This window comes from Panulirus ornatus, chromosome 6 (genome assembly GCF_036320965.1).
Source record: "Panulirus ornatus isolate Po-2019 chromosome 6, ASM3632096v1, whole genome shotgun sequence".
Classification (NCBI taxonomy): Eukaryota; Metazoa; Arthropoda; class Malacostraca; order Decapoda; family Palinuridae; genus Panulirus; species Panulirus ornatus.
Genome location: NC_092229.1, coordinates 47,633,931 through 47,652,864, shown reverse-complemented (window position 1 = coordinate 47,652,864; position 18,934 = coordinate 47,633,931). Strand labels below are relative to the sequence as shown.

General features: G+C 45.5%; 1 protein-coding gene across 5 annotated transcripts in view; it reads right to left on the bottom strand.

Moving 5' to 3' along the window:
* Positions 1 to 18,934, bottom strand: part of LOC139749197 (DNA oxidative demethylase ALKBH2-like) — a 620,232-nt gene that overhangs the window by 193,839 nt on the left and 407,459 nt on the right. The gene's annotated exons all lie outside the window — the stretch shown is intronic.

Below are 18,934 nucleotides of genomic sequence, written 5' to 3'. Positions count from 1 at the left end.
TAATTTCTTTGAATAAATAAAGAAAAAATCATTTTCTTTTATTTCCGAGGTGAAAAAATAAACGTGCATATTAATTTCTTTGAATAAATAAAGAAAAAATCATTTTCTTTTTTTATTTCCGAGGTGAAAAAATAAACGTGCATATTAATTTCTGCGAATAAATAAAGAAAAAATAATTTTTTTTCTGGTAAAGTGTACTTTTGAGAACAAATATGGCTTACGCGTAACTTTGTGAACAATTATAACTTAGTATAACACTGTCACCAATTATAACTAACTCTGTGAACACTTGTAACTCAGTGTAACTTTATGAACAATTGTAAGTGTAACTTTGTGATCAATTACAACTAACTATAACTTTGTGGACGACTATAATAGAGTAACTATGTGAACAATAATAACTTATGGTAACTCTGCGAACTATCATAACATCGTAACTTCGTGAACAATTATAACTTAGTGTAAGTTGATAACACTCTTAACTTACAGTGACTGTGTGAACGATTATAACTTAGTCTAACTCTGTGAACAATTAGACAATTAGATAGACGGAGGTATGTCGCAAGATAGACGGAGGTATGTCGCAAGATAGACGGAGGATGTCTTAAGATAGACAGAGGCATGTCGTAAGATAGACAGAAGCATGCAGTAAGATAAGCAGAGGCATGTCGTAAGACAGACGGAGATACGTCGTAAGACAGACGGAGGTACGTCGTAAGACAGACAGATGCATGTCGTAAGACAGACAGAGGCATGTCGCAATACAGACAGATGCACGTCACAAAATAGACAGAGGTATGTCGTAAGACAGACAGAGGCATGTCGCAATACAGACAGAGGCACGTCGCAAAATAGACAGAAGCATGTCGTAAGATAGACAAAGGCACGTCGCAATACAGACAGAGGCACGTCGTAAGATAGACAGACGCACGTCGTAAGATAGACAGAGGCATGCAGTAAGATAGACACACACGTGCCTTATAAAAAACATACCACGATATATACACTAAGGCTGGACCTGCACACAGTGCGCAGGCACACCGACTCGAGGCAAAACTTAAAAAAAAGGAATACTACATGTGGGTTTACGACCCACACCCAGTGCGTCTGGAGGACACACAGGCTCTGACCTCCCTCTGTCACATTACCGTCAGGACCAGTGATACTAAAGTACACACACACACACACACACACACACACACACACACACACACACACACACAATGGGGACTGCGTAGAACACAGAGTCCAATGAAGCTAGAGGGATTCCAGACTGAATTCAGCGAAATGAAAAGTGAGAAAGGTTAGAACTCTCTCTCTCTCTCTCTCTCTCTCTCTCTCTCTCTCTCTCCTAGATAACCCAGAAGACCTTAACGACAAAAGGAAATGCTCCTCATACGGTGAGCAGATGCTATGATCAACAGCGATTGTGTGGGAGGGTGTGGAGGTGGAGAAGGAGGAGGAGGAGGAGGAGGTGGTAGCAAGTGCAATATCTGGGCATCCTTAAGAGTATCAGAGTATACTAACCATTATCCCGTGCAACGGATGCCAAGGGAAGATTGTAACAGGAGGGAGGGACACACCGAATGTAGGTGGGAGGCTGTAGAGAGAGAGAAAACAGGGTGATGCACTGGCAGGGAGAGAACCATTCTTTTTTTTTGGGGGGGGGGGAACACTTATGGTCTGGTTCAGGACCAGTGGAAAGAGAGAGAGAGAGAGAGAGAGAGAGAGAGAGAGAGAGAGAGAGAGAGAGAGAGAGAGAGAGAGAGAGAGAGAGAGAGAGAGAAGTTCAGGGGCACCCTACGCCACCACACCAATATACTCGTAGCACCGCGTCATTTCCTCTTCTCTTCTCTAGTTCCAACGAAAGAAAGAATGAAACGCAAAGAAAGAAAAAGAAAGGAAGGAAGGAACAAAGAAAGAAACGCGACACAGATGAAGCAAGAAGTTAAAAAAAACACAATACAAAAATAATCAGAATAAGGTGATGTTTACAACGCTCATCTCTCACTCTCTCTCTCTCTCTCTCTCTCTCTCTCTCTCTCTCTCTCTCTCTCTCTCTCTCCCTCCCTCCCTCTTTGCCTGTGTACGCGCGTGTCTGTACGTCCGCCTTGGACTATCTTATCCGTCTATCTGTCTACCTCTCTGTCTCGGAAACAATAATGATACAGAAAAAAAGAAAAAAAAAAGAAAGAAATGGATTTTGAGGCTCGGCCGCCACCTGTGTGTGTGTGTGTGTGTGCGTGTGTGTGTGTGCGTGTGTGTGTGTGTGGGTGTGTGTGTGTGTGTGTGTGGACCTGACAACTGCCGCGCAAACGGTGGGTAGGTTTACGGAGGTAAACTCCTCTGGCGACTTCCTGGACGAGAGTTCACTGTTAGTGGCGAACACACACACACACACACACACACACACACACACACACACACACACACACATACATACATACGTATTTCTGACAAGTAACAAAGGAAGAAATGTTGTCATCTTTATCAAGTAACTATTACTGTTTTGTTATCAGTATTACACTAATCATTATGATTATAATTATTACTATTATATTATTATTACTATTATTATTATTATTATTTTTATTAGTAGTAGTAGTAGTATTATCATTATTATTATTATTATTATTATTATTATTATTATTATTATCATTATTATCATTATTATTATTATCATCATTATCATTATTACTATTATTATTATTATTATTACTATTATTATCATTATTATTATTATTATTATTATTATTATTATTATTATTATTATTATTATTACTATTTTCATTATTTTCATTATCAATATCATTATTATTATTATTATTATTATTATTATTATTATTATTATTATCATTATTATTATCATTAATATTATTATCATTATTATCATTATTATTATTATCATTATCATTATTATTATTATCATTATCATTATTATTATTATTATCATCATTATTATTATCATCATTATAATTATCATTATCATCATCATTATTATCATTATCATTTCTACCCTGGTATCCTGTTATCTGCTAAGCCCTGAGGTAGGCGATCTCACAGATGACCCCCCACAAGGTCAGGTGTTGACGACTACACCTCACACACAGGTGCACTTTCTCATCATCATCACCATCTCCCTACTATATTTACCACAGTCATCCACCCAAGGTGCTCTCGTTTGACCTTCTCGTCTCTATTTATTTTTATTTTCCCCCCGCCTCCCCCCCTACCCGACATACACACACACACACACACACACACACACACACATACACACACACACACACACACACACACACACACACACACACACCTTCCTCCAGATGATATGGTGCGGGTTTGGCAAACATGAGTCTCCCAGCGAGTGTGAGTTCTCTCCCACTCTCTCTCTCCCACTCTCTCTCTCTCTCTCTCTCTCTCTCTCTCTCTCTCTCTCTCTCTCTCTCTCTCTCTCTCTCGAAGAGGGGGTGACATGTGTGTGTGTGTGTGTGTGTGTGTGTGTGTGTGTGTCTGCCCTGCATGAAACTATTCCTTCTACAGTTCACTTTCTGGTTCCTCCTACGCATCCAATTCCTACCCAGTGTGATGTGTTCACACAACCCACTGTGATGTGTTCACACAACCCACTGTGATGTGTTCACACAACCCACTGTGATGTGTTCACACAACCCACTGTGATGTGTACACACAACCCACTGTGATGTGTTCACACAACCCACTGTGATGTGTTCATACAACCCACTGTGATGTGTTCACACAACCCACTATGATGTGTTCATACAACCCACTGTGATGTGTTCACACAACCCACTGTGATGTGTACACACAACACACTGTGATGTGTTCACACAACCCACTGTGATGTGTTCATACAACCCACTGTGATGTGTTCACACAACCCACTGTGATGTGTTCACACAACCCACTATGATGTGTTCATACAACACACTGTGATGTGTTTACACAACCCACTGTGACGTGTTCACACAACCCACTGCGATGCGTTCACACAACCCACTGTGATGTGTTCACACAACCCACTGTGATGTGTTCACACAACCCACTGTGATGTGTACACACAACCCACTGTGATGTGTTCACACAACCCACTGTGATGTGTTCACACAACCCACTGTGATGTGTTCACACAACCCACTGTGATGTGTTCACACAACCCACTGTGATGTGTTCATACAACCCACTGTGATGTGTTCACACAACCCACTGTGATGTGTTCACACAACCCACTGTGATGTGTACACACAACCCACTGTGATGTGTTCACACAACCCACTGTGATGTGTTCACACAACCCACTGTGATGTGTTCACACAACCCACTGTGATATGTTCATACAACCCACTGTGATGTGTTCACACAACCCACTGTGATGTGTTCACACAACCTACTGTGATGTGTACACACAACCCACTGTGATGTGTTCACACAACCCACTGTGATGTGTTCACACAACCCACTGTGATGTGTTCACACAACCCACTGTGATATGTTCATACAACCCACTGTGATGTGTTCACACAACCCACTGTGATGTGTTCACACAACCCACTGTGATGTGTTCACACAACCCACTGTGATGTGTACACACAACCCACTGTGATGTGTTCACACAACCCACTGTGACGTGTTCATTCAACGTGTAGGATCCAGGCATTATGACCGAAGCGAGATGATCTTGTTACAAGCGGGCTTGCTTGCTCGATCCTAAACGGGCGGGATTCGATCCCACTCAAGGACGGAGTCTGCGCGCCGATCCCACTGCATTCTGCCGGCGAGGGAGACGAAGTTGTGTGTGAGGCTGGGAACCCATTATGTACTGGATCGTCTTACATGTAAGATAACGTAAGTATGGAAAACATGTGTTAGACTATGTGATACTGCCTGAATACGTCTAAGGTAAAGGTAAACCCGGAAGATGAGTTAAATAAACCAAGCAGATGAGTTAAAACCGGATATATGATTTAAACCCAGTAGATGAGTTAAACCCGGTAGATGAGTCAAACCCGGGAGATGAGTTAAACCTAGCAGAAGTATTAAACCCAGCAGATGAGTTAAACATAGCAGATAAGTTAAATAAACCCAGCAGATGAGTTAAATAAACCCAGCGGATGAGTTAAATAAACCCGGTAGATGAATTACATAAACCCGGCAGACAAGTTAAATAAACGCAGCAGACGAGTTAAATAAACCCAGCAGACAAGTTAAATAAACCACGCAGACGAGTTAAATAAACCCAGCAGACGAGTTAAATAAACCCAGCAGACGAGTCAAATAAACCACGCAGACGAGTTAAATAAACTCAGCAGACGAGTTAAATAAACCCAGCAGGCGAGTTAAATAAACCCAGCAGACGAGTCAAATAAACCCAGCAGACGAGTCAAATAAACCCAGCAGACGAGTCAAATAAACCCAGCAGACGAGTTTATCTTTAAGGATGGGGGGAGGAGGATGGGGGGGTCGGATGGATCTCAAAATGAACACTCCAAAACCACCACCAACACCACCACCATCACCACCTCCTCCCCCAATCACCAACACCACCTCCAACCCCCTAATCACCAACACCTCCTCCCCCAATCACCAACACCGCCTCCAACACCTCCTCCCCTAATCACCAACACCACCTCCACCAATCACCAACACCACCTCTAACACCACCTCCAACCCCCCCAACCAACACCTCCCCCAATCACCAACACCACCTCCCCCCCTAATCACCAACACCTCCTCCCCCAATCACCAACACCACCTCCAACACCTCCCCAACATGGTGAAGGTCAGCACGCACCAACAAGTTCCTGATGATGTCACACAACTTCCTGCCTGAGCGACAGTATACATTACTGAACTTCCCCAGGCGAGGTGTTCCTGTTGGCGATGTAGCTGTGATGTTGGCGAAGTCCCTGGCGATGTAGCTGTGATGTTGGCGAAGTCACTGGCGATGTAGCTGTGATGTTGGCGAAGGCCCTGGCGATGTAGCTGTGATGTTGGTGAAGGTCCCTGGCGATGTAGCTGTGATGTTGGCGAAGGCCCTGGCGATGTAGCTGTGATGTTGGCGATGTAGCTGTGATGTTGGCGAAGGCCCTGGCGATGTAGCTGTGATGTTGGCGAAGGCCCTGGCGATGTAGCTGTGATGTTGGTGAAGGTCCCTGGCGATGTAGCTGTGATGTTGGCGAAGGCCCTGGCGATGTAGCTGTGATGTTGGCGAAGGCCCTGGCGATGTAGCTGTGATGTTGGCGAAGGCCCTGGCGATGTAGCTGTGATGTTGGCGATGTAGCTGTGATGTTGGCGATGTAGCTGTGATGTTGGCGATGTAGATGTGATGTTGGAGATGCAGCTGTGATGTTGGTGAAGTCACTGGCGATGTAGCTGTGTGATGTTGGTGAAGTCACTGGCGATGTTGTTGTGAGGACAATGAAGTCACTGACGTAGGTAGGGAAGGACAGGAGCTTTGGTGATGTCTCCCAGCTCATCCATCTGTCTACCACCTCATTCGTCACACATCTATCTACCAGCTCTTTCGTCATACATCTGTCTACCACCTCATTCACCATACATCTATCTACCTCATCCAACATACATCTTTCTACCACCTTATCCACCATACATCTGTCTACCACCTCATCCACCATACATGTCTACCACCTCATCCACCATGCAAGTCTACCTCCTGATCCACCATACATCTGTCTACCACCTCATCCACCATACATCTATCTACCTCATCCACCATACATCTGTCTACCACCTCATCCACCATGCATGTCTACCACCTCATCCACCATACATCTGTCTACCTCCTCATCCACCATACATCTGTCTACCTCCTCATCCACCAAACATCTGTCTACCTCCTCAACCACCATACATCTGTCTAACAGCTCATCCACCATACATCTGTCTACTACCTCATCCACCATACATGTCTACCACCTCATCCACCATGCAAGTCTACCTCCTGATCCACCATACATCTGTCTACCACCTCATCCACCATACATCTATCTACCTCATCCACCATACATCTGTCTACCACCTCATCCACCATGCATGTCTACCACCTCATCCACCATACATCTGTCTACCTCCTCATCCACCATACATCTATCTACCTCCTCATCCACCATACATCTGTCTACCTCCTCATCCACCATACCCCAAAGCACCGCCCCAGGGGAACTGTCCAGCCCGCGTCTGTCCTTCAGCCTCAAACCACCAGGCGTGAAGCAAGACGACCACTTAACAACCACACTGATCGTCCAACTCCAGTCAACACCTATAAGGTCGAGAACCCCGAGTCCCTTGGTCATACATTGACCCATGACTCACTCCTCCCGCTTCTAAGCGACTCCCACAGTCCACAGAATCCTCCCTCCTGCCTTACGAAACTACATTTCCAGTACTGTTCTCCAGGGGGCTAATAAACCTCTTCCACTGAACTCCCCTAAACTCTAATCTGGCTTCTCCCAATTCACTCCTCCGTTCCTCTCTCATCTGGCCAAAGGTCCCATCCTTCCCTGGCCTTTCTGTCGTATCTTCTTCGTTAACTCGAGCGAGGGAGGGGTATGAAGGTACCTCACAAGTGCTCCAACGGGGTTGGGTCTTTTGATGGTGACCCGGTCAGGGCAAGCCAAGGCGTCCGAGGCAAGGCAGCGAAGGCCCTCGTGAGATAACATCTTGACATGAACCCACACACACACAAAAAAAAATGTGCTTACCCAGAAAACGAGGGAGAGAGAGAGGAGATGATGCCAGAGAGAGAAAGAGAAAAAAAGAAAATAGTGAGGCTCTTTGTTCACCTGCATTGTCCTAGGACCTTCAGGTATGGCCGCTGGATAATCTTGGCGAAATACTTTCAAGAAACTGAATATATACATCACAGATTATTAGCTCTTTGTTAGTCTCTCACTCAAGAACTTCTTTCACTTATCTCGTATAAATACGTTACCACGTACACTCGTATGTGACTATATTAGATCTAGTTCTATCTAGCCAATGAGGGTTGGGTCCATAATAATGTTTGAAGGTGAAGAAAAGTTTATTCCAAATGATCGCCGGCAATTTACTTTTGAGGTAATTTCCAACCCTCCATTGTAATGTTGGTCGGTTATGAAAAAGCCGCCACAAAAAAAAGAAGAAAAATATACCAGACTTGCCGATTTCAATGACCAAGTGGTGGAGCGATGACACAATGAAGAACTTGTTATCTAAGAATGTAGCACAAAACCCCTCAAAAAAAAAACTTGTAGCCAACATGACAGAATGAATCACGTTAATGTGTGTAAACAAACTAAGGGACTTATACGTTATAATATGCGTTAGTATCAAGCACATATTACTTCATAATATGAGCTAGTATTAAGCACATATTACTACATAGAATGCGTTAGTATTAAGCACATATTACTTCATAATATGCGTTAGTATTAAGCACATATTACTTCATACTATGCGTTAGTATTAAGTACAAATTACTTCATAATATGTGCTAGTATTAATCACACATTACTTCATAACATGCGTTAGTATTTAGCACATATTACTTCATAATATGCGCTAGTATTAAGCACATATCACTTCATAATATGCGTTGGTATTAAGCACCTATTACTTCATAATATGCGTTAGTATTAAGCACAAATTACTGAGAACAGGAAAAGTAACTCCAAAGAGTTTTAAAGTTAAGTTAGCAGCAAGACAGTCCTTACCCCAGTCAACTGGTCCATTAGTTATGGAAAACAATGACTTGGCTGAACACAACGAGGCCATAGCAAATAATTCATTCTATTTTTTCTTCCATCTGTATCTACAAGCGAGAATTCAACTCATGTCCTTAATCCACTTCCATTGTTATGAGAGGAAAACGTCGTGAAACATACTGATAAAAAAAAGATGAAAATATACCATGAGCGCTCCATGGAATGATAGTAAATAAAACGGCCGGCCTAGATTAAGCATCATCGGAGGACAATGAAAGAGGCGATAAAATTGCTCTTTACATTAAGTCGCTTACTACGGGAAATGTTCAAGAGGAATGGAAGTTTGTTCATGTAAGACCAATATTTGAAAAAATAAAGCTGATAAGTGACGGCTCGGAAACATCCTCCAATCAGCTTAACGTGTGTAGTTGGAAAACTAACGCAAACCATCATTCAAGCTAAAAGAAAGTAAACTATTTAGAGGACTACCACTTCATAAACGATTCTCGGCATGGTTTTCGACGAAATCGCTCATGTCTGACAAAACTACCAGATTTCTTCTTATGACATTCATCCATACGTATGGTGAGAGAAAAGCAGTTGATGTCATCTATCTAGATTTTCTAAAAAAAAACCATTCGGTATATTTCCATTCGAGAGGGTGATAACTAAAGTCACACTGCATCGATAAAGTAATGCTTTGATGTTTGGGGATACTGGTTGACTGGTCGTGCCACAGATAGTAATCGATGGTCAACCCTCAAAATGGTTTAGACGTAACAAGTGGTGTGCCACAGGGATCAGTCAGGAGACCAATTCTCTTTTTCATAGATATATCAATGATATCGATAATGGGCTGCATTGTAAGATATCAGAATAAACGACTTCGGTTTATCTACCATGGAAAAAAAAGGTTAGGAGGTGATCTAATGCAGGTATTCAAAACGATCAGAGGCCTCAATATCTAACAAGTTACTTAAGGAGAGAGTCGACTGATTTCACTCGGAGCAACGGATTAAAACACAAGAGCAAACATCTCACCTTGAATGGGGCGAAGTAGTTAATCTTCAACAGAATTGTTAACAAATGGAATGAATTATCTATTTGAGAAGTTGAAATACCACAGATACTTCTGAGCATGAAAGCAGTACCACAGATACCTCTAAGCATGAAAGCAGTACCACAGATACTTCTGAGCATGAAAGCAGTACCACAGATACTTCTGAGCATGAAAGCAGTACCACAGATACCTCTGAGCATGAAAGCAGTACCACAGATAACTCTGAGTATGAAAGCAGTACCACAGATACTTCTGAGCATGAAAGCAGTACCACAGATACCTCTGAGCATGAAAGCAGTCCTACAGATACTTCTGAGCATGAAAGCAGTACCACAGATACCTCTGAGCATGAAAGCAGTCCCACAGATACTTCTGAGCATGAAAGCAGTACCACAGATACTTCTGAGCATGAAAGCAGTACCACAGATACCTCTGAGCATGAAAGCAGTACCACAGATAACTCTGAGCATGAAAGCAGTACCACAGATACTTCTGAGCATGAAAGCAGTACCACAGATACTTCTGAGCATGAAAGCAGTCCCACAGATACCTCTGAGCATGAAAGCAGTCCTACAGATACTTCTGAGCATGAAAGCAGTACCACAGATACCTCTGAGCATGAAAGCAGTCCCACAGATACTTCTGAGCATGAAAGCAGTACCACAGATACCTCTGAGCATGAAAGCAGTCCTACAGATACTTCTGAGCATGAAAGCAGTACCACAGATACCTCTGAGCATGATAGCAGTCCCACAGATACTTCTGAGCATGAAAGCAGTCCTACAGATACTTCTAAGCATGAAAGCAGTACCACAGATACATCTGAGCATGAAAGCAGTACCGAAGATACCTCTAAGCATGAAAGCAGTACCAAAGAGACTTGTGAGAGCCTATTAGCCTGTTGCTGTTTGAACTCCTCTGTATGTTCCCCAAACACCAGCCCAGTCTGAGTACCCCACCATGACCACAACAATCATCACAGGTCCCTTCATTCACAACAAACCACACCAATCACAAACCATCACCAAGACCACTTCAACCACAACCATTCTACCACACTGCCACCACCACCACCAGCACCAGAACCCCTGGCAACAACACCCCCATATCATCAGAAAACCATTAAAGAAATATAAGTATGAACAGTGGTGAGAGGAGGCCTTGACCACTGGCTCCCTTCCCCCCAGACCTGCATATAGCCTCACTACACGCGATCCTACCTGCAGCAGACCCACTCCCTCACCCTTATCTCCTCTCCCGGACCCTGGGGTGAGAGGCCGAGCATTGTGGTAGGCCTAGTGGCCGGCCGCACCTATGTGTGTAACCTGACCCATATGGACAATGTGACCCGTTACTCCTCAGTCGTGAGGAAGGACACGGGTGAGGCTGGGAGGAGGAGGAGGAGGAGGAGGAGGAGGAGGAGGAGGAGGACACGGGTGAGGCTAGGAGGAGGAGGAGGAGGAGGAGGAGGAGGAGGAGGAGGAGGAGGAGGAGGAGGAGAGACAAAGGGAACAGTGGACGGGTAGGTCTGGGTCCAGACCGACCTACCCTACTAAACCTTCTTCAGTACATGAGCACCACGACCATATGACCTTCTACATGGCCAATTTTAGAACTTCCCTCTACGTCCTCCTACAAGACCAACCTTAGAACTTCCCTCCACCTCCTTCTACATGGCTAACCTCAGAATCTCCCTCTACCTCCTCCTACATGACCAACCTCAGAACTTCCCTCTACCTCCTCCTACATGACCAACCTCAGAACTTCCCTCTACCTCCTCCTACATGGCCAACCTCAGAATCTCCCTCTACTTCCTTCTATATGACCAACCTCAGAACTTCCTCTACCTCCTCCTACATGACCAACCTCAGAATCTCCCTCTACCTCCTCCTACATGACCAACCTCAGAACTTCCCTCTACCTCCTCCTACATGACCAACCTCAGAACTTCCCTCTACCTCCTCCTACATGACCAACCTCAGAACTTCCCTCTACCTCCTTCTACACAGCCAAATACCAGCAACATCAAAGCTCAAGGGAGACAGGGACTTACACTGAACGGGGGAAAGCATCCACCTGCCTCCCTATTTCAAGTGGAGTTCCCCAAGGCTCGGTCCTGGGACCCACACTTCTCATCACCCACATACTGACCAAGAGACAAGAGGCTCAAACACACGAGTCTTCAAACATATGCCCTCGATGACCAACTCGAGTAAAGGCAACCTGATGAATCAGAGGGATTTAGACAATTTGGTAAAGCTGACGGGGACGTGGCACACGAATTTTAACGCAGGCAAATACTAAACAATGCACTTCGGTGAGCAATTGCAATTGGTTGAACAAGAACTTCAGGCGAGAACAATTACAAGAAGTTGAAAAACAAGTGGAACTTGAGGATATAATCGGTGATGACCTTGAAAAACGGGAAACAATGCCTAGTAAGATACAGAAGAGCCAATAAGCTGTTAGGCTTCACAGCTGGAAATACAACATAAAAAACAAAAGAATGCGATACTATTTACATATGCCCCTTGGTAAGACCTCATTTAGAGTACGCCCTTCAGTGCTGGTCACAAAACCTTGGTCAAAGATGAAGAGAAAGGGGAAAGCATCAACCTGCCTTAATATTTCACACACACACACACACACACACACACACACACACACACACACACACACACACACACACTATGCATGGTATCTTCTCTTCTCATCTTTACCCTGTTGGCAGTTGAGCCAGAGGGAGAGGTGATCTGGTGGAAGGAGAGGAGGTGCCATCTGCTTCACTATCCTGTTTTTTCCAATTGTTCTTAGGCCAAGACAACATGTCATCTCATCATGAACCATCGGGGTCCCTTGTCGTACAAAGGGATGCTAAAGAATTCAAACAACATCAGACCACTGGGTCCTGAAGAAGCTGTTCGTGATTGTGGAAGAGAACACAGACTCACAGAACAGAAAGGTATCCAGATACTTCAAAGAGGAAAGCCCGTAAACGGTTCATGCACCTAAGGGGCTAATAGCACCCCTCGTGAATTAGGATCGAAATATTCATCAAAATCTATCCTTAGAAGTATCTATAGTTTTGCTTTCAACTAATTCAACTGGCAAATACGTGAACCCTTCAACCACTCTGCCTGCATATCTATGCGTTGTCTGGGTATTCCTTGCACTCGCCATTTGCGAACTGAGAATTCCTGCCAACAATTCCAAAAGAGGGAATTATCCCCTTTTTACCAACCGTCATGTCAAACTCGGTGTTTGTCGATACGGGACAAATCTAAGAAAAGAAAAAATTCATGTATACTTATCTTCAGTTCCAAGACTATCGGTATGTGCACCTAGTGACACGAGACGTTTATAAACATACTTCGTTTTGCATGAATTGTATGTCTACTCTTCACCATGCGAATCTAAGAGTGTCTCTCTGATCTCTCCCTTCATCTCGAAACAGCCTCGAAAGAACCCAGCGGTCTGGTGGTCTTGGAATCCCTCAATACCTGTCGGTCGACGGGGTGAGGTAGCTTGGCTTGCCTCGAGTGTCAAGAGGGGGCAAGTGGCTGGCTCCCTCCAGAGTCCACAAACTCTCCTCAAGAGACAAGACGCTCCATGATATCACACACACACACACACACACACACACACACACACACACACACACACACACACACACGTCCCGCAATGCCGGTACACCCTCGCTAATACCACGTCTCCGCCCCGGGGGCTCCACCGGCCATCGCCTCTCTAATGACGTACAATTAAAACAGGAACAGTAATGGGCATCCGTCGTACATCACGGAGCACCTGTGTACTTATGCTGCCAAGGGACGAGGGAAGGAACTGAGAACACAGGCCACAGAGATAGAAGGGTACGACCAGACTGTTGTGGGCTGCGGAGATGAGACACAGACGTGCTCGTGTGTCACGTCCTTTTGCCAAGCTCTATCTTGCTTTTATCTTTTCTGTGTCTCCCTTCTCGGACTCAGCTGCCATGCTCTATCTTGCTTTTAGCTTTTCTGTGACTCCCTTCTCAGACTCAGCTGTAATTTCAGCTATATCATCTTTAGCTGTCTGCTGCCTCCTGTATCTCCGTACAGTTTTCTCTATCTCTCTCCTTAGACTCAGCTATGTTATCTTTAGCTGATGCTGCCTATCTACAGCTTCCTCTACTTCCTTTCTCAGACTTAGCTATATCATCTTTAGCTGTCTGTTGCCTATCTACAGCTTCCTCTACTTCCCTTTCTCAGACTCAGCTATATCATCTTTAGCTGTCTGTTCCCTACCGTATCTCTGCACAGCTTTCTTGCCTACATTCCCTTCGGTGAGGTGAGAAATGCACTTACCCGCTGTGCGCATGAAAGGTCAGAGGAAATCACTGCCAGGTGACCTTTCCCAAGCCTTGCAAACAAAAATTGAACCCCCACGACACAGCTGGACACGACGAGGCGACACCATAACACGACATTACGACCATTAGGTAAGAAGGGGCTTGAGCCTTTAAGGGTCGGATTTCAAGCACCATTGTCAAGGGGTTCGTACCGACGTGCTCAAGGGTCGTACCGTTGTGCTCAAGGGTCGTAACGTCGAGCCCAAGGGTCATTCCGTCGTGCTCAAGGGTCGTAACGTCGAGCCCAAGGGTCATTCCGTCGTGCTCAAGGGTCGTAACGTCGTGCTCAAGCGTCGTTCCGTCGTGCTCAAGGGTCAAGTCGTGGTCAAGGGTCGTTCCGTCGTGCTCAAGGGTCGTAACGTCGAGCCCAAGGGTCGTTCCATCGTGCTCAAGGGTCATTCCGTCGTGCTCAAGGGTCGCACCGTTGTGCTCAAGGGTCGTAACGTCGTGCTCAAGGGTCGCACCGTCGTGCTCAAGGGTCGTACCGTCGTGCTCAAGGGTCGTAACGTCGAACCCAAGGGTCATTCCGTCGTGCTCAAGGGTCGTTCCGTCGTGCTCAAGGGTCGTAACGTCGAGCCCAAGGGTCGTAACGTCGTGCTCAAGGGTCATTCCTTCGTGCTCAAGGGTCATTCCGTCGTGCTCAAGGGTCGTTACGTCGTGCTCAAGGGTCGTACCGTTGTGCTCAAGGGTCGTAACGTCGAGCCCAAGGGTCATTCCGTCGTGCTCAAGGGTCGCAACGTCGAACCCAAGGGTCGTTCCGTCGAACCCAAGGGTCATTCCGTCGAACCCAAGGGTCATTCCTTCGTGGTCAAGGGTCGTTCCGTCATGCTCAAGGGTCGCACCGTCGTGCTCAAGGGTCGCACCGTCGTGCTCAAGGGTCGTTCCGTCGTGCTCAAGGGTCGCACCGTCGTGCTCAAGGGTCGTAACGTCGTGCTCAAGAGTCGCACCGTCGTGCTCAAGGGTCGTTCCGTCGTGCTCAAGGGTCGTACCGTCGTGCTCAAGGGTCATTCCGTCGTGCTCAAGAGTCGTTCCGTCGTGGTCAAGGGTCATACCATTATACTCAAGGGTCGTTCCCTCGTATCGACAATATTGAGGGATATATATATATATTTTTTCTTCCAATTCTTGCGTTCGTTTCTTTATACATTTCAACCACCAAAAATAGAAGCTGACATCTCTGAGGGAGGCCACCCCACTCCACTCTCTCAAGCAAGCAAAGGGCAAAGCAAAAGACCAGCAAGCAATCACACACACACACACACACACACACACACACACACACACACACATACACACACACACACATACACACACACACACACACACACACACACACACACACAAAGAAAAAAAAATAACACAAAGAAAAATAGACAAAATAATCACAGGATAAATCATTTAATCTCTCTCTCTCTCTCTCTCTCTCTCTCTCTCTCTCTCTCTCTCTCTCTCTCTCTCTCTCTCCTTCAACTGAGGTGCACTGACCAGAGACACACTTCACGCTGGGACCTGATGGATGGGTTATGGAGTCGGATTATCGTTCTTAAGAGATGATGATCGTTTTCGGGGCCAAGACAATTGCTTTCGGAGTAAGGTAATTATTTTTTAGAGGTTCTTTAATCCTTTTTGGAGATAGATAATCGACTTTGGAGTAAGGTAATTTTTTTTAGAGGTTGTTTAACCTTTTTTGGAGGTAGATTATCGCCTTTGGAGTAAGGTAATTGTTCTTTAGAGGTTGTTTAATCTTTTTTTGGAGGTAGATAATTGTTTTTCGGAGAAGGTAATCGTTCTGGGGATAATATAATCGTTCTTGGAGGACGCTAAATCTTTTGAAAGATAATTGCTTTGGAGAAAATAATCGTTCTGGGGATAATATAATCGTTCTTGGAGAACGGTAAACTTTTCGAAAGATTTAATTGTTTTGGAGAAAATAGTCGTTCTGGGGGTAAGATAATTGCTCTCAGTGGAAGATAATCATCTTGGAGGGAGATAATAATTTTGGAGGGAGATAATCATTTTGGAGGGAGATAATCATTTTGGAGGGAGATAATCATTTTGGAGGGAGATAATCATCTTGGAGGAAGATAATCATTTTGGAGGGAGAAAATCATTTTGGAGGGAGATAATCATTTTGGAGGGAGAAAATCATTTTGGAGGGAGATAATAATTTTGGAGGGAGATAATCATTTTGGAGGGAGAAAATCATTTTGGAGGGAGAAAATCATTTTGGAGGGAGATAATCGTTCTTGGGGAAGATCTAACGCATCTGGGAGTATGACATCAGTTCCAAACCATCGGGGGGAAATACATAACACGTTGAGGAAAACCTTCAAGTGCCCTGCAGGGTGTGTAGTGAGGTGGTGAGGGGCTACCCAGCCTCGCCATGGTACAGTGAGGGACTATCCAGCCTCACCAGGTTACGGCGTGGGGCTATCCAGCCTCACCAGGCTACAGCGTGGGGCTATCCAGCCTCACCAAGCTATAGTCTACCACTAACACCATTGGGGTGACTTTACCATCGAACATACCCATCTTCCTCCGAACAGAGTGACTCCTTCTTCCACACATTCCTCAGTGCACCCAGGACTTTAGCCCCCTTACCCACCCTATGGGCTCACTCAAACTCTCGCCCTTCGACCAACCTGTCTCTCTTCCCTCATAAGCTTCATGACCTTAAGTGTATCTTACATCCATTCTCAACTTTCTCCTTTCAACACGCTCTCCCAAACTCAAGACACCAGTTCCTGAAATCTACCTCACATGAGCCTGCCACCAGACCCGTGTCATCAGCAAACAGCAAGTGACTCACCCTCCCCAGGCTTCCCCTACCCTAACCCCCAATAGACTTCATACCTGCCCCTCTCTACAGAACACCTCGCCTTTCCATCGTGGAGGGTTCAGATGGGAGGGGGGGTCTATAGCCGTTGCCTAAAACTGAGCGCTGATTGCGCTGAGGCGGAGTTGATTGGGAGGATCTTTGTTCACACGTAGGTATTGAGTGTTTGTGGTTGCTAGATAACCTGTGGTTCCCATGAGTGCTCTATTTTGTGTGGTATTCAAGTATGTTACATTTGCTTTCAAGAGGCCGGGGGAAAAAAAGGGCAGTTTAAGGCGCTGTTTTAAGCGGAAAGGATGAACTGCTTGTCGAGGGTGCTAAGGTATTATTTTTCCCATCCAAATCTGGTGGTGCCAGTCACTGTTCTAAGGGCAATTGGTTTGTGCCTTGGTTTTTGTGCTGATGTTATTGATATTGGGAGAAAATGTCGTGTGTGTGTGTGTGTGAGTGTGTGTGTGTGTGTGTGTGTGTGTGTGTGTGTGTGTGTGTGTGTGTGTCGTATGTGATGCTCAGAATGGCTGGTGTTTTGTTCAGTGAGAGTGACCGTCCGTCCATCCAAGGCGACTGGAGGATGTGAGCCGAATCCAGATCTGTCTGGGGTAAAAAGAATAAATAAATAGTGACTGAAGACTCCAGTGGAGATGCAGACGCTCTGTTCTGGGTGAGCAACTGTTCCAACTGTGTAAATGTGGTGCTACGTGTTTGATGTTGCTACTGTGGTGTAAGGGCGCTGTCATGCGATTATGAAGGCGTCCTACATACGAAAGGATCTTCAACTTGTGATCTGCTAGAGGTAATAGGCGGTTGTGCAGAGTGAAAAAAAAAAAAAAAAGGGCTGGAGAAAGAACTGCTCCTAGGGGAACTCCACTGTAGATCTCAAGTATTTTGGACACGAAGCCACACTGGGATCAGAATACACTCGACTACACCACTGGTAAACATGGGAACGATATGTGTGTACTTGAACAGAGGAACAGGACAGACGAGAGTATGGCAGAGTGTGAGGTGTTTGCTCCCTCAGGTGTGGCAGCTGAACTAACACACCAGATACTACAAATGGAGCGGGGCCAAGTGGTGGTCAAGGTTACGGGCCATTTATGTACCGCCTGATGCGACCGACCCCCCTCACCATTTCCGAATTCCAAGCCGGCCTTGGACCATCGGCGTGGCCTTCAACAACATCTCCTACATCGGCGTGGCCTTCAACAACATCTCCTACATCGGCGGGGCCTTCAACAACATCTCCTACATCGGCGTGGCCTTCAACAACATCTCCTACATCGGCGTGGCCTTCAACAACATCTCCTACATCGGCGTGGCCTTCAACAACATCTCCTACATCAGCGTGGCCTTCAACAACATCTACATCGGCGGGGCCTTCAATAACATCTCCTACATCGGCGGGGCCTTCAACAACATCTCCTACATCGGCGTGGCCTTCAACAACATCTCCTACATCGGCGTGGCCTTCAATAACATCTCCTACATCGGCGGGGCCTTCAACAACATCTCCTACATCGGCGCGGCCTTCAATAACATCTCCTACATCGGCGGGGCCTTCAACAACATCTCCTACACCGGCGTGGCCTTCAATAACATCTCCTACATCGGCGTCGTGGCCTCCAACAACATCTCCTACATCGGCGCGGCCTTCAATAACATCTCCTACATCGGCGCGGCCTTCAATAACATCTCCTACATCGGCGTCGTGGCCTTCAATAACATCTCCTACAATAGGCGAAGAGAAAAAAAATATACAATCCCCTCCACCCGGACCTTCAAAGGATATAAGAATATCTCTTTGGTAGAAAAAAATATATATCCCATTTATTTTACCCGAGCGATAAAATGTCGAGTTAGATGATGGGGGGTCATGCAGATAGCAACGGTTCGGGGGGGGGGGAGCCCTTGGTCCGTCTATCAGGGAG